At 40.9% G+C, this 27,419-nt stretch overlaps 1 long non-coding RNA gene across 1 annotated transcript; it reads right to left on the bottom strand.

Moving 5' to 3' along the window:
* Window positions 1-48: 48 nt before the first annotated feature.
* On the bottom strand, window positions 49-27,419 carry LOC131402509 (uncharacterized). Its single transcript, XR_009218726.1, has 3 exons — window positions 27,353-27,419; window positions 965-1,052; window positions 49-192 (listed from the first exon to the last, which is right to left on the bottom strand). It is a non-coding gene; the product is annotated as an uncharacterized LOC131402509 (long non-coding RNA).

Genomic DNA, 27,419 nt, shown 5'->3' with positions numbered 1-27,419 from the left:
GTGTGCTGTTTTCAGAACGCAGAACAAGCCTGGCCTCAGAGTGGACGGCAGTGCAGGGATTGTTTCATCTACAGAGGCGAAGTGCTTCACCGTTACTTAGCTGGTGGGTTCAGGACACAGATTTTTTGTTGTTCTTCCATTAATTCAGCCAATATTTATGGAGCGCCTGCTACATACTAATCAGTAGGATGCCTGTTGAGACAGTAAACCCATGGTGAATAAAACAGACACAGCCCTGCCTCACGGCGCGTATGTTCCCCACTAGCTCTCTGTCTACCAGACTCTGCAGAATCCCTTCTCTCCCAGGTCGGCTCATGCTCTCTGCTCAGCACCTCACGTTCTGGAGCCCGGTGGAAGGGCTCACAGTTGTGCCAGACAGCCAGGAGCCAGCCTTGACCACTCCCTCGCCTTCCTTTTCCAAGCAATTCACCAATCCTGGCCATTTCCCTTCCTGCCGGAGCTGCCAAGCCCTCCCACTACTCTCCACCTCTGCTGCCACGACCCTGGCACAAGCCCTCATCATCTCTCGCCTTGACTTCTTCAGAAGCCTCCTAACTTCCTGCTCCGTCTTCCCTTAGTCCGCTCTCCACTCAGCAACCAGGAAATTTTTTTAAAAAATAAAAAATCCTGTTTTTCATTTTTTGTTTTTTTGGTGAGGAAGACTGGTCCTGAGCTAACATCTGCTGCCAATCTTCCTCTTTTTTCTTGAGGAAGATTGTTGCTGAGCTAACATTTGTGGTAATCTGCCTCTATTTTTTGTATGTGGAATGCTGCCACGGCATGGCTTGATGTGTAGTGCGTGGGTCCACACCCGAGATCCGACCCCATGAACCCTGGGCCACTGAAGTGGAGCACGCGAACTTAACCACTAAGCCACCGGGCCAGCCCCCAAAACCTGTTTTTGCGTCATTCTTCGGCTTAAAACCCTGTAAAGACAGTCCAGCATGGTGGTGCAAGGCCTCACCTCTGGATCCAGCCCACATGGGTGTGTGGTTCACCAGCTGGGTGACCTGGGGCACAATTATATAGCAGCTCTGTATCTGTTTCCCCACCTGCAGAAGGAGGATGATATAATATCCACTGAACAGTGTAGCTTTGAGGATTAAATGAGTTAGCATATGTGAAGTGCTCAGAACAGTGCATCGTCCTTATCATCGTCATCGTCGTTAGGATAAAGACCAAACCCCTGACCAGAATCTTCCAGTCTCGGCTGTCAACACTCACCCTGCTGCTCTGTGTTCCAGAACCCAGTCCCTCTCTGCAAGGTCCTCACCACACTTGCCCTTGCCCGAGCTCATCTCGCCGTTGCCGTGACTGCCAGCTTTGCCTTTAACTCAACTCATCCCTCAGAGCTCCTTCAAGACCATGTCTGCAGTGAAGCCTTCCCTCACCCCAGTCTAGATCAAGTCTTGTTATGTTCCTTCAGAGCATGTGTCCCATTGAACTCAATTAGAATGCATATATAACAGTCATGTCCCGTCTACACTGTGGGCTCCATGAGCATTCCCAGTGCCATGTACAGTGCCTGTAACATGCTAGGTGCTCCATATATATAAAACCTTTGTAGTAAATAGGGCTTATCTAAGACCCATCTGAGAGAACACTTGTTGTAAGCCATGTCTCATTCAGCAAAATTCCAGTATGAATTAGAAGGTTTGGCTGTATGCATGGATTTGATTAATGGTGGTATTTGACATCAACTCTTCACCCTGTTACTCCCATTTCCCAAAACTTCCAAGGACCCCGCTTAGCCTCTACCAAGTGCTCGGCATGGCAGGAAAAGAACAAGGATAATATCAAGACTTTGGGGCCTTGCCAAAGTATTTGACCCTATAGAGTTGCTAGCTGTGAGCAATCTCCACTTCCCAAGGCCATTCCTAGAGATTCCAGTGAGTAAGTAGTTGTCACAAACACTTATTGAGCACTCACTGGATACAAGACATCATAGCAGCTGTTTCCTACATGCGACTAAACTGGAGAGGGGGTCAGCTTTTCAAAGGAGAGCCTGAAAACCATGGAGGTTGACCTCACTAGGATCGAGCGATTCTTCCCTTGTGGGCACCTGACACAGTGGCTCCAACATATTTTGTTATGTGTTTTAAGTCTTATCTATTAGGGAAACATACTAAAGTATTGGAGTGAAATGTCATATCTGGGATTTGCTTTAAACTATCCCAACAACAAAAATGGTAAGGAGAACAGATGAGACAAGAATGGCAAAATGTTGGTAACTGAAGCTAGGTGAGGGATGATGGATACATGGACAGAGAGTGGGTGAAGAGATTCATTAGACTAGACTCTATTTTTGAGTGTGTGTGAAAATTTCCATAACAAAGTTTTTAAATAGCCTCAAAATAGCAAAATAGCTAAAATTGATAGAACTGTAGGAATTCATTGACAAATCCACCATTGTGGTGGGAACTTACAAAATACTTCTTTCAATTACACGTGGATCTAACAATCAAAAGCTTAATTTCATGGGCACAAAACTTAGCACCCAACAACTAGAGCATACAAAATCTTTAGAAACACACATGGATGGAACATTTATAGAAATTGATCATATACTAAGCCATGAAACAAGTATCAACAAAATTCAAAGAATCTGTACCATATAGACTATGTTCTTGGAACACAATGCAATTATGATATAAATCAATAATAAAAAGACAAATAAAACTGTCTAAATATTTGAAAGTTTGAAATGCATTCTAAGTAACCCATAGGTCCAAGAAGAACTGTCTGATAATGAATCAAAACTTGTGAAATGCCATGAAAACAGTACTTGGAGATATATTTATAGCTTTAGCTTTATTTTATTTATTTATTTTGTGTGTGTGTGTGTGTGAGGAAGATCAGCACTGAGCTAACATCCATGCTAATCCTCCTCTTTTTGCTGAGGAAGACCGGCTCTGAGCTAACATCTATTGCCGATCCTCCTCCTCTTTTTTCCCCCCCAAAGCCCCAGTAGATAGTTGTATGTCATAGCTGCACATCTTTCTAGTTGCTGTATGTGGGACGCGGCCTCAGCATGGCCAGAGAAGCGGTGCGTGGGTGCGTGCCCAGGATCCGAACCCCGGGTCGCCAGTAGCAGAGCGCGCGCACTTAACCGCTAAGCCATGGGGCCGGCCCAATAGCTTTAGCTTTAAATGCTTATTTTTACCTGAAAATTAGTGAGCAAAGTACACATCTTCAGACATTGGAAATATAACAGCAGAAAAACTTTTTAAAAAATGAAGGAAACAGATAAAGAAAAAGAACAGAATTTTATGAACATGAAAACCAAAAATACGTTCAAGAAGATTTATGATGTCAAAATTAATTCTTGGAAAAGGTTGATGAATTTGACAAAATATCTGGCATGATTTATGAAGAAAAAATAGAAAGGACAAATCAACAGTATTAAGAATGAAAATGGGACGTAACTTCAGATAGAGTTTTTTTGTTGTTGTTGAGGAAGACTTGCCCTGAACTAGCATATGTTGTCAATCTTCCTCTACTTTGTATGTGAGCTGCCGTCACAGCATGGCCACTGATAGACAAGCGGTGTGGGCCTGTGCCCAGGAACTGAACCCGAGCTGCCGAAGCAGAGCGCACCGAACTTAACCACTAGGCCACGGGGGCTAGCCCCAGATAGAGGTTTTTAAAAGTTAAGAGAGCAAGAATACTATGAACAATTGTATGACGTTAGATTTGAAAACTTAGAAATGTAATCATTGGTAGAAAATCTTCCTACAAAAAAAATACTCAGCCAATTGTTTGCCGTGGTAAGTGCCATCAACTCTCAAGTAACTTATCCCTCCACTCTTATACAGTTCTAGAAATTTTTTTTAAAAACAAGAGGAAACACTTCTCCCCCACCCCCACCATGATGCTAATACATTGATACCCAAACAAGACAAGGACCAAATCAAAAAGGAAAATTCAGGCCACCTCACTTAAGAAATGCCTGGCACATTTGCATTTCATTTTTCTTTCTCCTTCCCTCTAGAAATTGGTATTTCAATAGACAAATATCATATCAGCCAACATTTAATCACTTAAGTGCAAATTTCCTTTTTTGGGTTAACTCAGAAAAACTTGGGCAGACCAGTCTAATGCTTAGAATTGCTCTCAGGGTCCCATTTATTTCACCTACTTAAAGAAATTATTCTTGGTTCGACATTTTTCACACTGTTCTTAGATTCAAGCAAAAAGAGAAACAAGTTAAATTAACCTAAGTTTTTGTGTGTGTGTGTGTGAGGAAGATCAGCCCTGAGCTAACATCCAATGCCAATCCTCCTCTTTTTTGCTGAGGAAGATCAGCCCTGGGCTAACATCCGTGCCCATCTTCCTCTACTTTATATGAGACACCGCCACAGCATGGTCTGACAAGCGGTGAGTTGGTGCGTGCCTGGGATCCGAACCTGCGAACCCCGGGCCGCCGAAGCTGAGGGCGTGAACTTGACTGCCACGCAAGCGGGCCAGCCCCTAAATTAACCTAAGGTTTTATGGAGTTAGAAACAAGTTACCAATTTTGGTTGTCAATTATCCTCTTCAATCCTGCCTGGGCTGTCAGGATGGGCTAGGGTCACTTCTGGGAGGGGGAGTGGCTTGGAGGGGTCTGGGCTCAATCCAAGTTGAGTGCCTCTGAATTAAGTAAAAAGGACATAGCTGCTTTCAAAGCCCAAATACCAACTCCCAGAACAGTTCCCTACGATTAGGAAGTGCCAGGCCCATAAGTCTCCATAAATATTTGTTGAATAAATGCAATACAAGGCAGATTTATTTCTTATTTATTCTCTCCTCTGGGGAAAATGGAGTCACAGGTAAAGTTTATATTTCTGTAAAATAATTAGATAATATACATTTCTAGGGAAAAATGCTTAGCTACATTATATAATAAGATACCTTGATAAACTCATAACTTAATAAAAGCCAAAAAAGAGAGGGAGAAGGGAAATTTAAACCTGCTAAATGATAATGCTTCTTATTGTTTTCTAGGTACAATCTAGGAATCCATTTTCTATTACATCAGAAACAAAAGCCACAAGATAGTAAGCATTCTTGCTTAAAAGACCAGTGTCCAATAACATCAAATTAAACAGCTATACATTGACTACTCTAAATTAAATGAATGGTCAGTGTTGAGTTGCATAGGTAGAATTTTATATGAATGAAAAAGTATCAAGGAGGTAGGTAAGCCCCCAGTACAAATGCTAGGGATGACATTTATGAACTGACTCTCCATCCATAATATCAAGATAAGTGGGTGGGAATGAGCAGCTAAGATAAAATGTATATCTGGAATTCAATTTTGATGTGTCAATGCCAGCAGAGCGATAACACAAAGTAATCAGTGAGCTAGAATATGTATGACTAGGAGAAAGGAAAAGAACACTTTCTCCTGAGTCTTGTTTCCTGTGATGAAATAATTGGCCCCTCATGAGTGAGTGTGCAGTACAGATTGGGTGTAGAGCTAATCATTGGAAACGAACTCGTTCTATTAGGTTGATGTCAATGAAAGTCATTACTGAGGGTCAAAATGATTGACTATTGGCAATTCTGTCTGGTTCAACATAATACATCCCTGAGCTATTGATCTGAATTTGATCCATGTGGCATTGTGTGTGGCTTATCTGAAAGTGGCATTTAGCTATCTTCATGTCTAGAAGACCATTGAGCTGTGGGCGAGGAGGCAGCAGCAGAAAGCAGCCGAAGAACCAGACAACACAGAGCAGGATGTGACTTAATGACCACAAAGACCTAGTTAGTAATGGCTAGAAAGACCAAATACACTGGTTCAAAAGCCAAGATGTACAAGATAATTAGAAGAGAAAGAAGCGAAAAGAGATAAAGAGAGTAGGGAAAAAGATGATTGTTTTTTTAATGAACGGGAAGGAAGGGCAGATGGAGGCGTGCCATGGAGGATGGAGAGCAGCAGACCCACTACAGGGATGAGAAGAAATAGCTGAGGTGGACGCGAGAGGCCAACTCCAACAGCACTGGGGGCCAGGGCAAGTGGTCGACATATCCCCTTAGGGTCTCATAGGTGCTTATAGGTCTGTGGGGACATTGGGGGAATAGACAAGCTAAGCCTGTCCCTTCAGTGGCCTCTGGGGGCAGGATGTGTTTCACAATGCCCCATTGTAACAACTAGGGGCTAAAATGAGGCTGAGATGACCCAGACCTGGCAGAGGGCAGAGCTCTAGGTGGCCAGGCATAGCTTCCACTCCCACTTCGGGGAAAGCAAAGGGCAGAAGCAGAAGAACGCTGCCAACCCTACAGGAGAAAATGGACCTCTCTCTAGTCCTTGAAAATGATGAGAACAGGAACACATTTCTCAATACATCATCTACTCAATCATATTATGTATCACAAAGAAAAATATCAAGTCGTCTTTAGATTGAGTCTACCAAAGGCATAGATCCCTGCCTCCCCATGACAGCGGATGGGACTAGAGCCTGACAGGGAGTCTCCTAAGGGGATCACAAACACGGTTCTCTCTCTATGGTGCAGCCCTTGGGTGCTGCCCACCTGGGGTGTCCGAAGCCAAATCACCATCATCCCCAACAATCAGCACTGCACCTTCAGTCACCAGAGCCAGATAACTGAATCACTCGAGATATCTCCTCCTCTCCCACCCAGTGCCAGGCTTGTAAATTCCACCTTCTAAATGTTCTCCATACCACTATCCCTTGCGTTCCATCAAGACTTTTTGCCTGGACAACTCTAACAGCCTCCTAACTCACCTCCTTGCCTCTGTTCTGCCCTCCTATTCCCCAGGAACCTTCCTTCTAAAACTCATTTAATCCAGCCACTCTCTGCTCAAAGTCCTTAAATGGCTCCCATTGCATTCAGGACAAAGCCCAAACTCCTTGTCATGGTCCAGGTCCCCCATGGGTCCTCTGCCGACTTGACTACACTCATCCCTTGCCACGCTGAAGCAGACCCCGTGTCCACCCGTGCTGAATTATTACTGATTTCTCAACACACCACTCTCACATGAGCTGTGTTTGTACATACTGTTCTCCCACTTGGAATTTCTCCTCCCCTTATCCACTCAGGGAACTCTTCATTCCTGGTTTCTCAGCACAGGCATCACCTCCTCTATGAAGTCTTTCTAGATTCATGTACCCTGGACTTACCTCCACTATAGACTCAATCACATCACCTGGCTCCGTTTATATGAGTCTCCCCCACAGACTGTGAATCCCTAGTGGGCTGGAACTGATTCTTACTCGATTTTGAATTTCTAGTACCTCATATTGTCTGGGACAAATGGGTATTTAATGTTTATTAAGATTAAAATGAAATTAAAGTGCTCAATTCTGCCCCAATGTTCAATTGAAAAATCAAGATCTATCTATTATCCAGTGTCATTGGCCCAGCCGCCTGTGGATTCTGATGAGTGGCGTGGGCATTTCGGTGTGAGAGATGGCATTTGTGATGATGGTTGGCGAGAAATGATCAGCAAACCGTGAAGCCAGGAAGCTTCATGTATACTGTGTGACTCAGCTCTGAGCCCAGAATCTCACTTGACGAAAGTGGTGAAGTCAGAGTGTCTGGTCCTGCTGACCGACATCTCAGCTGCTGGTGCCCGTAAATCAATCTCTTTTGAGTCTCAGCTTAAAGGACAGGTTGGCTAGACAACACTTAAATTAAACTCCGGTGGAAGGACATTTTATTGCTCTAGATCTTTCACAATTGTTACTTACGAACGACCAGTCAAAGCATAGATAGACAAAGGCTATTTTCTGTCATCTTTGCATGCTGTCAGTGACAGGTCATCTCAGGACTACACACTTCCCTCAGAAGGCTGCCCTTTCCTGCAACAAGGCAACCACAGAGCTGCCCTGAGAGCTGAGCAGGTGATGGCAAGTCCCTCACCACCCCCTTGCCCACCAGCGTCCCTCAGTGATTGCATCCACAAACCAGAGAGCTGGTCCTTCTATCGAACACGATTAGATAAAATTTCCCTGATGCATTTAAGTCATCACAAAGCACCACTGTTAATTTCATTAAAAGACACGTGCTGTCATTTTTGTGTCGCTTGTGGCTGAAACCGTGCTAAAATTAAATGTGATGGAAAGTTTAGGAAAAACTGTGGCTTTGTGTGAGATTTCCAGAAGCGTCTGGTGATGGTGAAGAAGAAAGTGAAGGCTTACAGGGACTAGATATGCCTTGAGCCCTCTTTAGAAAAAGATGGAGTATTAGTAATATGTTAAAGACCCTGCACCAAGGGTCAGGAAGACGGGGTCTAGTCCCTGCTCTGCCACCAACTGTGCTGTATTGTATTAGCCACTTAATCCTGTTGGGCCTCAACTTCCTCATCCTGCACAGTGTTGATCTCATATTCTGTTCGATGGCTTGTAAGCCTTTTCTTCAAATGCTCTAGTGCGGATCCATGAAAGGGGACAATAGCTCTCCCCGTGGCCCCAGTGTTGTCCTGGCTCAGCTAGCACCCTTCCCTCTGAGCCGAAGCTACTCCTGGGGCTGAGAAAGGGGCCAGGATTTTAGTCTCTTAAGTCTTATTTACTCTCTACCATCAAGCAGCAAACCTCATGGGTTCAGAGGTTCATTCTGTGAGCAGGGTGTGCTGAATATTCTCTTTGGTCCCCTTCCCAGATCCACGTGCCTCCCTTCTCCATCTAGTTCTGCGTCTCAGAAGCCTGACATCTATGAATTGCATCACACAGCCCCCTTGATCCCTGGGTTCCCTTCAGGTTTGGTCAATGGGAGGCATTGGCATGAGATTGGCAAGACAGAGGACATGAATACTGCTGTTCATGAATATATATGCATGAATATCACTATCTATTACAACTGTAGCTAGATTCTAGAAGTTTTGGCCTTACTTGTCCTTAGAGATAGGGTGTATCTTCAATGGGTTGTGTGATGCTACATGAAATCAGGGAAATAGAGCTGTTTCTTAATGGAGCTACGATACCTCAATCTCCAAACACCACTGTTCTTTGATGGGGTGCCTCCGTAGAGGCTGTACCCTATGCTGGGTGAAAGTGAATTCTCTGAAGTCAGACACGTCTGGGATAAAATATCACTCCTGTTACTTGCTGTGGAATTATGAGCAGATACTCAACCCCTCTAAGCTTCAATTATATCAAAATGGCAATAAGAATAGTAGCCACCTGTGATGGTTAATTTTATGTGTCAACTTGACTGCCACGGGGTGCCCAGATTAAACATTATTTCTGGGTGACTCTGTGAGGGTGTTTCTGGATGAGATTATTTAAATCGGTGGACTCAGTAAAGTAGATCACCCTCCCCAGTGTGGGTGGGCATCATTTCATCTGTTGAAGGCCCAAAGAAAACAAAAGTTGGAGGAAGAAGGAATTCGCCCCTTTTTTCTGCCTCACTGATTGAGCTGGCACATCTTTTCTTCTCTGGACCTCAGTCTAGAACCTACACGGTTGGCCTTCCTGGTTCTTAACCTTCAGACTCAGAGTGGAACTATGCCACCAGCTTTCTTGGGTCTCCAGTTTGCAGAAGGCAGATCGTGGGACTTCTCAGTCTCCTTAATCGTGTGAGCCAATTCCTCGTAATAAATCTCTTTATATATTTATATATCCTATTGGTTCCTATTAGTTCTGTTTCTCTGGAGAACCTGACTACTACACCACCTCATAAAACTGTTGAGATTACTGAGCAAAACACGACCATGAGGTGCTTATCACAGTGCCTGGCACACAGTATGTGCTCAATAAAATAGGTCTATTATTGTAGTTATTGGTAATAGAACTACCGTTAATAATATATCCAGGGAGTATCTCAGTTAAGAACCAGAAAACTTATTGTGTGATTTCTTTGAAGAGCAGAGAAAGAAGTGCACATTTGGCTGTTTGTAATTCAGCAATAGTAAATTGCACCAACCATATTCATTGCCCTTCCCATCTCATCTTCTAGTTAGATTTCCTCATGACTTTCCTTTATTTTATCCCTCTCAGAGGATGAAAATGATCTGAAGAGTATTTTTGATTTCATGATTCTTTGCAAAATCCCTTATGTTCTCAGAAGGAGCAATGCCCTTTAAAATCTAATCAACAAATAAACAAGCCAGTGACCACAGGGAAGCCTGCACAGAATGGAAATGTGTGTCACTTGGAGGTCTCTTATGATTTCATATTTTAAAAAGACAGAGATGCAAAGGTTTATTTTTAAGGGGTATTTATTTATTTATTTATTTATTGCTACCAACACCTTTTAAAGATGCATCAAAAATATAAAGATTTACAAACTATGCATTCAGTTCATTTTCATTCAGACAATGTATAAAGGTTGTTGGTCTCAAATATTTTTGAAAACCCCGTTAACTTGATCTTGATTTTTAATTGAACATTGAAGTAGAAGTGGGGCACTTGAATTTTATTTTAATCTTTAGAAACTTGAAATATCTGTTATGTCCCAGACAATATTAGATATGGAAAATTCAAAATTGAGTAAGAATCAGTTCCTGCCTTAGGAGTTTATAGTCTAGTGGGAAAGACACATGTGTAAACAGATCCCAAGGATGTGATTAGTTCTGGAAGTCTACCCTATCAGTATACTAGGATATTTTCACCAGGTTTAACCAAATCAGAAAAGGAGTCCACTAACTTCCTAAGAGTGTTCAAGGCAGAATTTATGGTTTTATTGATGGCAGGTTGATGGTATTAGGTTAACTTTTTAGTCTGGGTGAGACCTATTGTTTGAGTTCCCCATCCCAAACATGAGGCTTGAGTGTTGTCCAGGTGGAAAGGAAGCATGGACATACCCTTACATGCCTCTGTGTTCCCTCAGCTTCCTGGAGTGGCCTCGAGCTCACTGTAGTTATCTTAAAAGGTAGATATTAATAAAATGCTTATCCATTTGACTTTATGCCTACAGACTAATTTTCATTGGTGTTTGCGTAATCCCTTTTAGTATCTCTTATTCCTGGCTGGATGTCTGTTTGCAGGTAAAGTTCACAGAGTGTTAATGTTATTCAGTCAATCAACAGTGTTTATTGAAGACCTGTTTTGGGGCCCAAGGAGGAAGAGGCAGCCTTGTTGGTAGAACAAGTGGTTACCTGCTTTGTGTGACCTGAGAGCATTAACAGGATGGTCCCTCTGCCACAAACAAGAGCCTCCTTTCCAACACATATTAAACTAGCAGCTGTTGCCCTAAATTCCACCACTAGAGACTCATTATTTTGATTTAGCAGGCATCCTCCTTTAAATGTCAATTCCAGGTTAAATCTGGTTGATAAGCACATGGGGTTCATTAACTCTCCTCTCTATGTTTGAAATTTTCCACGATAAACTTTTTTTTTTCATGTTTACACTCTTTTTGACCTAGCAATTTCATTTCTGATCCTAAGGGTATAATCTGAAATTCAGAGATTTGTGCATGAAGATATTCGTTGCAGCATTATTCATAGCAAAAGCATCAAAACAACTAAGTGGCCAAGAATAGGGGAATGATTAAGTCAATTATAGTCCACCCCTGAGCTAGAACACTGTGCAACATTAAAAGTTATATTTAAGAAGGGTTTGTGTAATGATGTGTCACTTATATTCATAAGTGAAAAAGCAGGATCCCAAATAGTTGATATGATACAGTTCCAGCTGTGTAAAATGTTAAGGATTGAGGAAAACAGAGTTCCAGGAGACAACAGAAAGCCCTGGGTGTGACATGTGGAAAGTAATATGTATGCTGTTTCTGTGCTCGACTGTAACGAAAGATGTACCAGGACCAGGCACAGAGTGAATGAGGACATTTATACACACACGCTGCCCTAGAGTTTTTTTTTTTGTTTTGTCTTATTCTTTTTTGTGTGTGTGTGAGGGAGACTGTCCCTGAGCTCATATCTGTTGCCAATCTTACTCTTTTTGCTTGAGGAAAACAGTCCCTGAGCTAACATCTGTGCCAATCTTCCTCTGTTTTGTATGTGGGATACCGCCACGGTGTGGCTTGAGGAGCAGTGTGTCGGTCCACGCCTGGGATCTGAACCCGTGAACCCCAGGCCGCTGAAGCAGAGAGTGTGAACTTAACCATTGTGCAGCCAGGCTGCCCCTGTGCTGTCTTATCCCTAAATGGGAAGCTGAATAAGCCGCGTGGCAAGTGCAAGTGGGCCAGCCTGGTGACGGCTGCGTCAATCACAAGGAGACTGGATGGGGTGGGACTAATGAACTATCTGAATGGAAATGACCAATCCTGTGGAGAAATGGTTTCTGCTGTCACATTAGCAGTGAGCGGCTGGGTATTAATGTTGGCAGGGAGAGTGTCTCTGATAAACCAGTGAGTGCGGTTTGAGTTTGTGCCTTTCCAACTATTGTCTAAGATATGGAGAGAACCCAGCCAGTCACTAAAGGGACTTGGGCAGTAATTTAATGTAGTACACATGTGATAAGAAAAATGTTTCTAAATGTTAGCAGTGATTCTCTCTCGGTGATGGATGTATGGATGATTTTCATTCTCTTGCCTAAGCTCTTGTGTGTTATATAAGTTTCTATAATGAGAAAACATGGATATCAGTAATCTTGTGGGGAGGAAATATGTAAATGTCCTGGGGGAGTCAACCCATTAGTGAGCACTTACTATGGACCAGGCATTGTATTAAGTGCTCTACAGAATCCTCTCTACAAACTCATGAGGTAGCCAGCATTATCATTCTCATTTTACACATGAAAGGAGCCAAAATTTAGAGATATTAAGTATTCAGCATTAGCTCACATTTCTAACAAAGCGGTAGAGACAAATCTTTCTGATTAGAACCTGTGCTCTTAGCCACGACTGAACGAACATGCTCTCTTTCTCTTGGTTTTGTAAGAGCATCCCCATAAGATAGTGGTCCTTTCGATGGGTGAAAAAGTACAAAGGGTAATTTGAGGGCGTTCAACCAACGTGTATTAAGTACCATAGGACACGGCCAAAATGAAGGTGGAGGGTTGAACACACATTACTTTTGCTGAAACCCCAGTAAAACCCCAGTAAAGGGAATTTTTTTAAGCACAATAAGGACAGAGAGAATGGGGAAAGAGAAAACAACAACCAATTTTCGCAAATCATAAAGCAAATGAACAAATATGTGAAACTTAGACCCTTAGCCGGCAGCCAGAAAAACCAAAACCAGCCCAATCTGCACCATGGATTTCTCAAACATTTCAGGAAGCAGCAGCACCAGCATCCTCTTCGGAAGCGAGAGTGAAGATGCTGCAAAAATCAGTAGGCTGGACCACTACAGACCACCAGAAAGGCTACAAGTGAGAGACTGATGAAATCAAGGTTAGTAAGCACGTGCAGCAACTGGAATTCTCACGCATTGCCGGGGGGAGTGTAAAATGGTACAACCTAGAATGGGACAACTTTGGAAAAGAGTTTGGCCGTAGTTATTAAAGCCAAATATATGCCTAATGTATAACCCAGCGATTCCTCTACTAAGTATAAACCCAAGTAAAATGAATGCATATGCCCCCCCAAAAAACATGTACAAGATTGTTCATATTCATAATAACCCAAAATTGGCAAGAGTAGAACACACAAACTGTACTATCTCCATACAGTGGCATGCTATATAGCAAAACACCCCAAAAACTACTGCTCCATGAAACAACATAAAAAATTTTACAGACATAATATTCAGCAAACAAAGCCAAACACAGAAAAATGCATACTGTATGATTCTATTTATGTAAGATTCAAAAACAGGCAAAATATATTTACAGTGATAGAAGCCAGAATAGTGGTTACCACTGAGAGGAGGGTGGCTGGGAAAGGACAAGACAGAGCCTTCTGGGGTGTAGGAAATGACCTATATTTTCATGTTGGTGGTGGTTACATGGATGAATATATATATATATATATATAATTTGGATAATCTATACATTTAAAATTGTTCACTTTGTGTATGTTATACCTCAATCTTCAAAAAAAAAAACAAGAGGATTGATTAAAAGTTTGAGAAGCAGTTACATTTCCAAATCTTTTCCCACTTTGCAACCAGGCAATTTCCATTTCCTAACGCTGGCAGGAAACTAGAGGTTGATCCTGTAGAGACTATAAAATAGAGGGAATCTGGACTGGGACATACTGGCCACAATTTTGGGCAGGGAAGCTGTGCTGAAAACAGGGGTATAGAAGACCATCTCTGAAAATAACCCCAAAACAATTGCACTCCTCCCTGTACGGGCATGCTGCTGCTCCCATCAAGAGGTCGACTCATGTTGACTCCATCAAATCTGCACTGGGCCTATCTTCAACCTATAGGATGCAGATAGTGACATCCTGGGACTTCCAAGCACTGGCATTGAGAAGCCCTGTCAGCCTTCACTATCTCCTTCTGAGAACTTATTGCCATGCTCTGAGGAAGCCGAAGTAGCCACATGGAGAGGCCGACATGGAACAGAGTCAGGCCCTTTGCCCAACAGCCCAGCTGAGCTCCCAGCATCCAATCGCCAGCCATGTGAGTGAGCCATCATGGAACTGGATCCTCCAGCTGGGTGGGCCTCCCCAGCTGATGTCATATAGAACAAACACAAGCTGTCTTTCTAAGCCTAGCTCAAACCGCAACATTGTGAGTAAATATATGACTGTTATTTTAAGCCACTAAGTTTTGCAGCACAACAATAGATAGCCAAAACAAAGGGGAAGTGCCTATGAATACTAAATGCATAAGGACCCCTCCCATCCTTCTTCCTCCATTCTGCTTCCAGAATGCTGGCAGCCAGTCTTTCACCTTCTAGTAAGAAACGAAAGAGTCTTTCTTTACACAATTGGACTAGTTGTACCAGTTTTCTAATTGTGGCAAAACAAATCATCTCAGAACTTATTAGCTTAAAACATCAACATATCATGATTCTGTCTGTACGTTGGGCTGAGGTAGGCATTTCTTCCTCCGTATGTTCTTCCTTAGTGTTACTCACGTGGCTGCCTTCAGTTGAGAGCTGGGCTGGGGCTGGAACATTAAGATCCCCTTGCTCACATGTTTGGCAGTTGGTGCTGGCTGTTTACAGGGGGTACCTCAGTTCTTCTCACACAGCCTCTCATCCTCTAGGGCACACCGTCTCTCCAGCAGCAAAGCCCAGACTTCCTTATGCAAAGACTGGCTTTCAAGAGGCTGAAAACAGAAGGTGCAGCTCCTCTTAAGCCTGGACCAGAAGACGTACAGTGTAACTCCAAAACCAGTCTGGATTCAAGTTAAGGAGAAATGGATTGCACTCCTTGATGGCAGCAGTGGCGCAGTCACATAACAGCAGGGTGCCCTTTGGACACCAATCTAAGAGGAAAGAGCTAACGATATTGACATGGGAGTTCCTCAAGAAGTAGCTCAGCCATATGATGGACAACAGAGGCCCCTTCCTCTGGGGCCTGTTGTTCCAAGTGCAGGAAGAAAGGGCAAACCCCAATGTGCAAGCACTTTTCAAATCTCTGTTCACATCCTGTTGGCTGCTGTTTCATTGGCCAAAGCCAGCCACTTGGCCAAATTTAGAGTCAGCATGGAGGACTACATGTGAAAATGGGGGAATTCTTGCATCTGTTTGTGCAAATAATCTGTCACATGCAGAATTAGGCTGTGAGCACATGAAATGCTCAGAATTTCAGGGACTTCTCTTGGAGTTAAGCATTTCAACTTAATACTCAGACCATTTTCACTTTAGCCCAGCTGACAATTATAGGCATAAACCCTCTTTCATTTGTCATTCAAAAGAAACATTTTGAGTATAACATAAAGCAAATATTTTGTGTCTCACATGGAGAAGCTGACTGCCAGCCCACCTAGACAACCAGATCTAGATGATTAGTTGAATATTTTATTGCATTACCTCTAATTTACTTATAAAAATAAATGGGAAAATGAAAAAGGAAGATGTTAATGTTAGGGATAATAAGGCCACATTTCATAAATGTAATAAAACCAAGACAAGGAGTAAATCACTAAGTGTGTATTTTGACTTGTCAAACTAGGGGATATTTGCCATATTTGCGCTGGATCGGAAAACGTTCTTCTAATACAAAGGAGAAGAAAATTTCACGACACCATGGAATTTTGCCAGCCATGTAGATGAGTGTTATTATGTTGGATGACCTTATCTCAAAGACCAAGAATATGGTACATCATTTTCCCAAGGTGGTAAAATGAGAAGTGATACCATGAGAGGGACTGGGTTATACATAGATACAGTGACTCTCTTCCACATCCTGGCCTTCAACTCTCTCACTAAGAAGGTCACCATATTAAAGGAGCCTCCACATAGTTGGATCCATTTTCTTGGTGTAGATGGAAGTTGACACCACTCTTCATTATGGGTTTTCCCCATTGGACACCATCACCCTTTCCAAGTTCGTTTTCTGAGGCACCTTAATAGGGTCCACCCTAGTAATGTACTATTTAAATTACTTGAATGAAAAGAGAACTAACGGACCCTGCATTATGCAAACTCCCCACCCAACACTCCCAGCCCTCTCTGCCACCCACAAGACTCCTTGAAGAACTGGACCTCAAGATGAGAAGCGACATATTTCCTTTTTTTGTTAGCTCTGAGAAGCTGCCAGACTGGATGAGAAGCCAGAACTTTTCACCTTGTGGGTAAGTAAGAAGTGGTTTAGCATCTTGCCACAGAAAATAGATAATGTTTCACTTGTGATCTTGGGTCTAGAAAAATGTTCTGCCTTTGGAAAAATTTTCAAGGAGACCTCATTACATGTCCTGTTGCTTTATTTATTGAAAGTTATTATAGGGGCATCTATCTTACCTTCATTTTCACACCTCTGCTTGGGCAAGGAATGTGTGTTTTAAGTGGTAGTATGGAACTCACTGAAATGCTTTAGCACACTCAAAAGAGATGGTGAATTGTGTATTAAGGGGCTTAAAGTGAATTAAAATAAGAAAGTTTTAAGAAACAGAGTCTGAAGCCAATGTGATGTATAAGCAATTTGTCATTAAAAATGAATAAAACAAAATCTAAAAAGATGAGTGAGTTTACTGAAGTTGCATAGCGAATTAACAACCGTTTTCACAAGCCACACACCTCATCTCCAAAATAAACACATCAGGGCAGTTAAATGCCAGGCTCACAGTGAAAGAATTGTGTGTTTTATTCACAGTCAAAGTATCTACAGGTCGGTATTTTTCAACCAGCGGCTTATGACCCACTGGTGGGGGGGCGGGGTCATGAAACCAACTTAGTAGGTAACAACCAGCATTTTAAAAGAAATGAAAAGGACTATAATTATAAAGTATCAGATGCTGCATGTAGTGAATATTGATTTCTGAAACGGCTCACTTCCCTCTATCTCGCTGATGTAAAATGTATTTTTCACAGTGGGTCACGGCCAGAAGTCCCTCAAATCAGCATTTCTAGACACTTGAAAAAAGCCAGACGCAGAAAGGCAAATACTGTATGATCTCACTTATATGTGGAAGTTACAGTAGTAACTCATAGAAGAAGAAACTCATAGAAGCAGAGAGTAGAATGGTGGCTGCCAGGGGCTGGGAGGAGGGGAAGATGGGAGGTGGTGGTCAAAGATGTTAAAAAACAAAATTCAACTAAGTAAATTTAAAGATCAAATTGGCTTTATTTGATGATTCATGCATCAGGCAGAATCCCATCTAGCAAACAGAAAGGAGCTCCAAAGAGCTTTACAAAAGGAAAGGTTTTTGAAGGCAGAGAGGGAGTGAGACAAGGAAGTCGTGAACAGAAAAAAAAGATTCTTTTGAGCAAGTTCACCTTCTTTTGAAGGACAAAAGGGGTCTATTAGGAGGATTATCTCACAGCGCTGACCAAGAAATTCCAGACTGATCAGTTAAGATTACTTTCCTGGGGGAGGTTGAAACTGCAATTAGATGAGGTATTAAGTCACATTTTGGTGACGTGGGCTTAGCTCAAGTGACTCCATCTTGGGCCTACTGTCTCCTTTTTAACCATGACCCCTTTTTGATCAGACTCTCATGTTAACTGAGAGATGTGATCAAAATTTAAGGCATTAGCACCACTCTCAGCTACTGCTCGCAGCTTTTGGGGATCCTTTGTGTGGTATCCATAGGTCATGACATTTTTTGTTTAATCACTGTGACATTCACAGGTCACATCTTCAGGTTCACAATCTCTAAGTCAGACATTCTCTTTGTTCCTTTTCTGATGTTCCACCCTTAGCGAGATCATTTGCTTGGTGGTTAGCAGCTGGGAACATGCATTTAAAGCTTGTGAGAGAACACAACACACCAGGAAGATTGTTATGATTATCATGAGCAGGATAATTCCCAATGTCTGGGGTGCATCTCAAAGCCAGGGTCCACAAGACCCAAACCAATCAAAATCAAACAAGTCAAAGACAGACCCAATCGAAGGAGTCACCGTTTTAAGCCAAACGTCTTGCTCAGTGATTTTATGTAACTGAGTTTCCACTTCCCCAGAAGTGTTAATCCAGGAGCAGCAGGTGGTGTTGGCCACAGCGCAGACACCTCCCTGCTCAGTTAAAAGATAATCAAGGGCTTTCCTATTATCAAGAATAACTTTGGGAGTGAGGTCAGCATCATGGCGGAGTGAGCTTTCCCGTGAATTCTTCCCCCACAAGATACAATAAAAGCAACAGCCACAGACCAACAACGGAATCCCAGACAGTGAAAAGCTAGAGCAGAGGGATCCACACTGCCGCACATCTGAGAGCGGAACGTGCTGGGCCCCCGGAGGAAGTGGGGAGAGGTAAGGAGAACTCCGCTCCCTCCCCATCAGATCAGCGATCCGGTCCGCGCGGTTCCCAGAGAGGGGGGAGGGGCGGCCCTCGGCGGGAAACTGTAGCTCTTCGGGCTCTCTCAGCCAGTGGGAAACTCCCGCACAGAGGGCTCAGAGGAGCCACAGGGCTACCATCAACATCTGAGCACCCCAGAGAGCGGATAAAGAGGGGCAAACGAGAAGCCTCCCACGTCAGGGACCCAGAGGGCAAAAGAGAGAGCTCCCCCCTCCCCGCAACCCAGAGTCTGCAGCTCGACCAGATCTAGCGATCCGAGGCAGACCTGAACAAACTGGACTGGACCCGTGGATCGCAGTGGGGAAACAAAACAAAACAAAACAAAACAAAACAAAACTGCGGATCGCAGCAGAAAAACTGGGGCAGAGCGCAGGGGGCTTAGACTACACAGCCCTTTACCACCAGACAGTGGCGGCAGGTGGAAATTGCAACCAGAGACTTCCAGGATGAGGAAAATCAAAACCAACACAGGAACCACAATGCAAAAATATATGAAATCACCAGACCAGAAACAAAATGACAAGCACCCAGAAATCAACCCCGAAGACACAGAAATCCATAAACTAAATGACAGAGATTTCAAAATAGCTATCATAAAAACACTCAACGAAATACGAGACAATACAGACAAACAATTAAATGAGATTAGGAGTTTCTTCACAAAAGAGATTGAAATCATAAAGAAAAACCTATCAGTGCTGATGGAGATGAAGAACACAATGGAGGAGATAAAGGAGAATCTGGAATCTTTAAAGAACAGAGCTGACAATACGGAGGAAAGAATTAGTACTTTAGAGGATAGGAATACAGATATACTCCAGATGGAAGAAGAGAGAGAACTAAGAGTAAAAAGAAATGAAGAAAGACTCCGAGAAATATCGGACTCTATTAGAAAATGTAACATAAGAATTATAGGTATTCCTGAGGGAGAGGAGAGGGAAAGAGGAACAGAGAGCCTATTCAAGGAAATAATAGCTGAAAATTTCCCAAATCTGGGGAAGGAGCAGGAAATACCAGTAAGCGAAGCCAACAGGACGCCTATATATATTAACAGACAAAGGTCTTCACCACGACACCTAGTGGTAAGGCTAGCCAGGGTCAACGACAAAGAAACAATATTAAGGGCAGCTAGACAAAAACAAAGAATAACTTTGGCCAGAGAGTCTAAGGATTTTTACTGGGCAGGTTGTTGCTTTAGCAGCAGATTCTACAATCTTTCCAAGAGTTAAGAGGAGGTTTCTAATCAAAGCTTCATTTATATTTACCTCTAACCAAGAAAGTAGGGTTCTGCCAAAGGAAGAGAATCCTGAATCATGAACGCCTCCTAGTAACTCCCGTTTGAATCTGTGGCTCAGGACTGGAAAGGTGACAGCCTTGGAGGCTGGTGAAATTTAAGTGTGTGTAGACCATACAGATGGTTTTATTCTGGTGATTCTTGCCTGTGTCCCTTTCTTTGCATAGATCCTGGATGCAAAGTTCCCTAAGTTTGGGGTTGTTAACCAGAGACAGGGAAATGGACCAGGGGGTCTCTAGCATTATGGACAGATGTGTTTTTTGATGACAAATGAAGCAGTCTGAAAAGTGACCCCCCTTAGCAATGGCCTAGGAGATACAGATGATGGCATTATCTTTCTAGGCCCACGTCAGCATAAAGAAAGAAAGAGAAGAGGAAAGGGTTTCACATTTAGTTAAAGTATGAAGTCTTGATCTGGCCTCTTGGGAGGAAGCAAGTCTTCCTTGATGTTGGCTACTTCTCTTCCTCGTCACTTTGCTTAGGACGTCTTCAGCATCTGTACAGGACCAGGTGTCAGGTGGAGGCTTTTTCATCTGTGAGAAGTGTACCCAAGCCTCAAGGCCCTGGAGTCTGACTGCCAGCTGGGTGGTGAGGAGGAGCTGGTATAGTCCCTTCCAAGGAGATCCAAGGGCAGGCTTTGTTCTGAGTGATTCCGACTCAGAGGGGTAGGAGAAAATTAGAAATGCTAGTTTGGAGATTCATAGCCAGATATTTTAGGAAACTGGAAGAATTCAGGATCCAGTCCAGTTTACAGATATATAGCAAAACCTCAAAGAGATAATGGGATTAGAATCTTATATAGACAAATATGCAAGCATAGTTTTTCTCTCTATGTTTGCTCTTCTTTTATCAAAGATAATCACAGTAAAACTAATTGCTTTGTATTAAACTTATCTTGATTATTTTCATAAGTGCAGGAAGAATAGTGATTGACCATATAAGCTCTTTTTAAGACTGCTTTGCTGGAACTTTGTAAGCAAGATATCAGGCTGATTTCTCCAAGGGGCTTTATTGGCTCCATAAAGCCAACTTTAGTTTATTAAAGGTTTCTGGGCATCTCCAAATCTATGTACATCTCCCCGAAATATGGCATTCTAGTCAAAGCCTTAGTAATATAACCAATGTGTTCAATTGTGTTCTGTTACAAGGATAACAGATTCTTACTGAACTTATGCAAATAACTATATTGCCCTAAAAAGAATACTCATGAGTTTCTGAATTGTGGAGAGATCAAGTAGGGAGAAAAAGTAAATGATTCATCTTTATTTAAAAGGGTGTACTTTACCAAATTGCTGGTATTCATAGACACCTTAGGAGAAAATGTTTCCTTAAATCTGGAAAAATAAAATATCAAGGAACTGGTAATATTTCAAAGAAAAAGTTATTAAAATTTTAATCATCCTCCTCAGTTTAGTCTGTCCCATGTGATTAATTTTTGTTCTGTGAGAATCCAGTTTTCCATTATTTCTGGAAATTCTTATCCAGTTCAGTTTTATGATTTTAAAGTTATTAAAAACTTGAACTTGTCAAAAGCCCTTTCCATGAATCTCCTTGAAGATGAAGTACTTTTGTGGGAACACTTTTGCAAAACATCAGAGTAAAACAATAACTGTCTGTGAAAAGTCTTAAAGATGCTCATTGTTAAAGATCTGATGGGAGTTCATTATAATGGAATTGACAAGGAAATTTGGTTATTTCTGTAACATGTAACATTTTAAGATAATAACTGGAATTATGACTGATAACATTATACCAGGATGTACTAGACATTAGGAATTTCATACAATTTCTGAAACACTTATAACACACCTGTACCTATACGAATACACCATAAAGAAGGCTTTGTACTAATTCTTATTTGACAATGCTTCCCATATGATTTAACATATCAAATAAGCCTAATTAGTTTAACATCTCTCTTTTTATAAGGAGAGAAAACAAATCTTTTGAGATGTTCCAGGAACCCTCTGGAAAATCCCAAAGTTAATTTGAGGTCAAAAAGACTTCATTTTAGAATTGATTTTTGGGAAGTTTGTCAAAAAAATAAGAACGGTTTTTGAACACTTGGTCAAACAGGATCATAGGACACTGTGTAACAATACCTAGTTATCTATTTAACCATAGTGACAACTAAAGACTTCACATGCAAGTATAGAATGTTACCCAATTGTCAAAAACCTTAACTCTTTTAATAAAGAAGATTCAGCAGTAATCAAAGACCTGATAAAGACAGCACAGGAAATTATTTTGACAGGTCACAAATTCTTTGTTTTCTAAGCAGATTACTTAAGAGGTAAAGAAAAACCTTTCGAAATCTCTAATCAGGAGCAGACTAATAGTCTAAGAAAACCTTGTCCTTTTATCAGATGAAAGAAAATTATGTTCTAGTTTTACATAAATACATTGCTGATTTTAAAACTTAATTTTATGTCTCTTATAATAAATTCATTTGATTTTAGCCAACTTTACACAATGCAAGATTCTCTCTCTCCCTTTCTCTCTTCCCAATTTTCTATTTAATTAGTCCTTATTCTCCTCCTTCCCATCCTGAAATAACCAGCCTCACTTTAGGACAAAATTACTTTCTTTTCCCTCAGAAAATGCATCTCCATTCATAACTTCTCCTATCAAAAACAGATACCCTACTTTCCTAGCTTACAGACATGTTTCCCTTATTACTTCTAGTAGTTTAAATCACATGTGTTAGAATTTTTTAACCCTAAAAAACCTTAGTTTTTTAGTGAAAATAAAGAAGTAAACAATTATGAACTGTCTTTTATAATAGCATTCTGTGGCTTGGTAAATTTATAAATACTTTTGATAATTTTTGGAAACGTGCTTTCTTGTAGTAAATTTCTCAGTGTGGCACAACACATGTCTACTAATAGGCCCAAATATCTTTAATTCCTTTGTAAAGCAAAATGTGGATAAACCTATGTTCAGTAATTAATATTTCAGTATTTTATCTTATTTAGAAATGATCTGAATATTCAATGAATTTAACTTAACTCATCATTTAACGTAACTTAGCAAAACTGTAAAATTTCAGGTTACCAAAAAGATTTGGGGAAGCTATTTTAAAAGTTCACATAAAACTTTTTATCCTACTTAGATCTATTTAATTTACTTGTTCTTAACAACTATGTTTAGACTACCTCAAAAACCTTCAGGAGAAGAGTCATAAGACAGAACAACCAAACTGAATTGGCAGTCCAAAACAAATGGGACAAGAAACAAAGGAAATGCAAAAGAACCAGAAAATAAGTGACAAAACAGCAACATTAAGCCCTCATATATCAATAATTACCCTAAATGTAAATGGATTGAACTCTCCAATCAAAAGATACAGAGTGGCAGGATGGATTAAAAAGCAAGACCCAACAATATGCTGCCTTCAGGAAACACATCTTAGCACTAAAGACAAGCACAGGCTCAGAGTGAAAGGATGGAAGACAATACTCCAAGCTAACAGCAAACAAAAGAAAGCAGTTGTTGCCACACTCATATCAGACAAAGTAGACTTCAAGATAAAACAGGTTAAGAAAGACAAAGAAGGGAAATATATAATGATAAAAGGGACACTCCATCAAGAAGACATATCACTTATAAATATATATGCACCCAACATAGGAGCACCAATGTACATAAAGCAACTATTAACAAACCTAAAAGGAGACATCAACAACAACACAATAATAGCAGGGGATCTTAACACCCCACTTACAGCAATGGATAGATCATCCAGACAAAAAGTCAATAAAGAAATAGTAGACTTAAATGACAAACTGGAGAGATGGACCTAGTAGACATATACAGAGCACTCCATCCAAAAACAGCTGACTACACATTCTTCTCAAGCACGCATGGAACATTCTCTAGGATAGACCATATGTTGGGAAACAAAGCAAGCCTCAATAAATTTAAGAAGATTGAAATCATAACAAGCATCTTTTCAGACCATAAGGCTATGAAACTGGAAATGAACCATGAAAAAAAAACTGGGACAGTGACAAAAATGTGGAGATTAAACAAGATGCTACTGAACAACCAATGGATCATTGATGAAATTAAAGGAGAAATCAAAAACTATCTGGAAACAAATGAAAATGATAACATGCCATATCAAACCATATGGGATGCAGCAAAAGCGGTCCTGAGAGGGAAACTCATAGCGATACAAGCCCACCTGAACAAACAGGAAAAAGCCCAAATAGGCAACCTTAAATTACACCTAACAGAACTAGAAAAAGAAGAACAAAGCCCAAAGCCAGCAGAAGGAGAGAAATAATAAAAATCAGAGCAGAAATGAATGAAATTGAGACCAAAAAAACAGTAGAAAGGATTAATGAAACAAAGAGTTGGTTCTTTGAGAAGATAAACAAAATCGACAAACCCTTAGCCAGGCTTACTAAGAAAAAAAGAGAAAAGGCTCAAGTAAATAAAATTAGAAGTGAAAGAGGAGAAATTACAACGGATACCATGGAAATACAGAGGATTATAAGAGAATACTATGAGAAATTATATGCCAACAAATTGGACAATCTAGAAGAAATGGATAAATTCTTAGCCTTATACAACCTCCCAAAATTGAACCAAGAAGAAATGGAGGATCTGAATAGACCAATAACAAGTAAAGAGATTGAAATAGTAATCAAAAACCTCCCAAAAAATAAAAGTCCAGGACCAGATGGCTTCTCCAGTGAATTTTACCAAACATTCAAAGAAGATTTAATACCCATCCTTCTCAAACTATTCCAAAAAAAGAGGAAGATGGAACGCTTCATAAATCATTCTACGAGGCCAACATCACCCTGATACCAAAAGCAGACAAAGACAATACAAAGAAAGAAAATTACAGGCCAATATCGCTGATGAACATTGATGCAAAAATCCTCAACAAAATATTGGCAAACCAAATACAACAATACATTAAAAAGATCATACACCATGATTAAGTGGGATTTATACCAGGGACGCAGGGATGGTTCAACATCCGCAAATCAATCAACGTGATACATCACATCAACAAAACAAAGAATAAAAACCACATGATCATCTCAATAGACGCAGAGAAGGCATTTGACAAGATACAACATCCATTTATGATAAAAACTCTCAATAAAATGGGAATAGAAGGAAAGTACCTCAACATAATAAAGGTCATATATGACAAACCCACAGCCAACATCATACTCAACAGGGAAAGACTGAAAGCCTTCCCTCTGAGAACAGGAACGAGGCAGGGCTGCCCACTCTCACCACTCCTGTTCAACATACTACTGGAGGTTTTGGCCAGAGCAATTAGGCAAGAAAAAGGAATAAAAGGAATCCAAATAGGCAACGAAGAAGTGAAACTCTCACTATTTGCAGATGACATGATTGTATATATAGAAAACCCTAAAGAATCTGTTGGAAAACTATTAGAAACAATCAACAACTACAGCAAAGTTGCAGGGTACAAAATCAATCTACAAAAATCAGTTGCATTTCTATATGCTAATAATGAACTAACAGAAAGAGAGCTCAAAAAGATAATACCATTTACAATTGCATCAAAAAGAATAAAATACCTAGGAATAAATCTTACCAAGGAGGTGAAGGATCTATACAATGAGAACTACAAGACATTATTGAAAGAAATCCATGATGACATAAAGAAATGGAAAGATATCCCATGCATGTGGATTGGAAGAATAAACATAGTTAAAATGTCTATATTACCTAAAGTAATCTACAGATTCAATGCAATCCCAATCAGAATCCCAATGACATTCTTCACAGAAATAGAAAAAAGAATACTAAAATTTATATGGGGCAACAAAAGACCCCGAATAGCTAAAGAAATCCTAAAGAAAAAGAACAAAGCAGGAGGCATCACAATCCCTGACTTCAAAACATACTACAAAGCAATAGTAATCAAAACAGCATGGTACTGGTACAAAAACAGACACACAGATCAATGGAACAGAATTGAAAGCCCAGAAATAAAACCACACGTATACGGACAGCTAATTTTCGACAAAGGTGCTAAGAACATGCAATGGAGAAAGGAAAGTCTCTTCAATAAATGGTGTTGGGAAAACTGGACAACCACATGCAAAAGAATGAAAGTGGACCACGTGCTATCGCCATTCACAAAAATTAACTCAAAATGGATCAAAGACCTGAAGGTGAGACCTGAAACTATAAAACTCATAGAAGAAAATATAGGCAACACACTACTTGACATTGGTTTTAAAGGAATCTTTTCGGATGACATGCCTACCCAGACTAGGGAAACTAAAGAAAAAATAAACAAGTGGGACTTTATCAGATTAAAGAGCTTTTATAAGACAAATGAAACCAGAATCAAGATGAACAGACAACCAACCAGCTGGGAGAGAATATTTGCAAAACATACATCTGACAAGGGGTTGATCTCCATAATATATAAAGAACTCACACAATTGAACAACAAAAAAACAAACAATCCGATCAAAAAAATGGGCAGAGGAAATGAACAGACACTTCTCCAAGGAAGATATACAGATGGCCAATAGGCACATGAAAAGATGCTCAACATCACTAATCATCAGGGAAATGCAAATCAAAACAACACTAAGATATCACCTCATGCCTATTAGAATGGCTATAATCACCAAGACAAAAAACAACAAATGTTGGAGAGGATGTGGAGAAACAGGAACCCTCGTACACAGCTGGTGGGAATGCAAATTGGTGCAGCCTCTTTGGAAAACGGTATGGAGATTCCTCAAAGAATTAAAAATAGAGATGCCCTATGATCCAGCCATCCCACTACTGGGAATCTATCCAACGCATCTGAAATCAACAATCCAAAGAGGCTTATGCACCCCTATGTTCATTGCAGCATTATTCACCATAGCCAAGAAGTGGAAGCAACTTAAGTGTCCCTCAACTGACGACTGGATTAAGAAAATGTGGTATATATATACAATGGAATACTACTCAGCCATAAAAAAAGACAAAATAGCCCCATTTGCAACAACATGGATGGGCCTGCAGCATATTATGTTAAGTGAAATAAGCCAGAAAGAGAAAGACAAATACTGTATGATCTCACTCAGATGTGGAATATAAACCAACACATGGACAGAGAAAACTGGACTGTGGTTACCAGGGGCAGTGGGGGTGGGAGGTGGGAGGTGGGGGGTGGGGGGTGGGCACAAGGGGTGAAGGGAGTCATATATATGGTGATGGACAAACAAAAATGTACAACCCAAAATTTCACAATGTTAGAAAGAATTAAAACATCAATAAAAAAATAAATAAATAAATAAATAAAATTTTACCTTAGGAAAAAAAAAAAAAAAAGGAATAATGTCTAAATTTTACCTTGCCAGGCATATTTCTTCCCATTTAAATCAATAGCAAAATCTTCAGGGTAGAAGTCAATTATGCT

Source organism: Diceros bicornis, unplaced genomic scaffold, assembly GCF_020826845.1.
Source record: "Diceros bicornis minor isolate mBicDic1 unplaced genomic scaffold, mDicBic1.mat.cur scaffold_117_ctg1, whole genome shotgun sequence".
In the NCBI taxonomy this organism is placed as follows: Eukaryota; Metazoa; Chordata; class Mammalia; order Perissodactyla; family Rhinocerotidae; genus Diceros; species Diceros bicornis.
The sequence above is the reverse complement of the archived record's forward strand: the minus strand, read 5'-3'. Positions and strand labels throughout refer to the sequence as shown.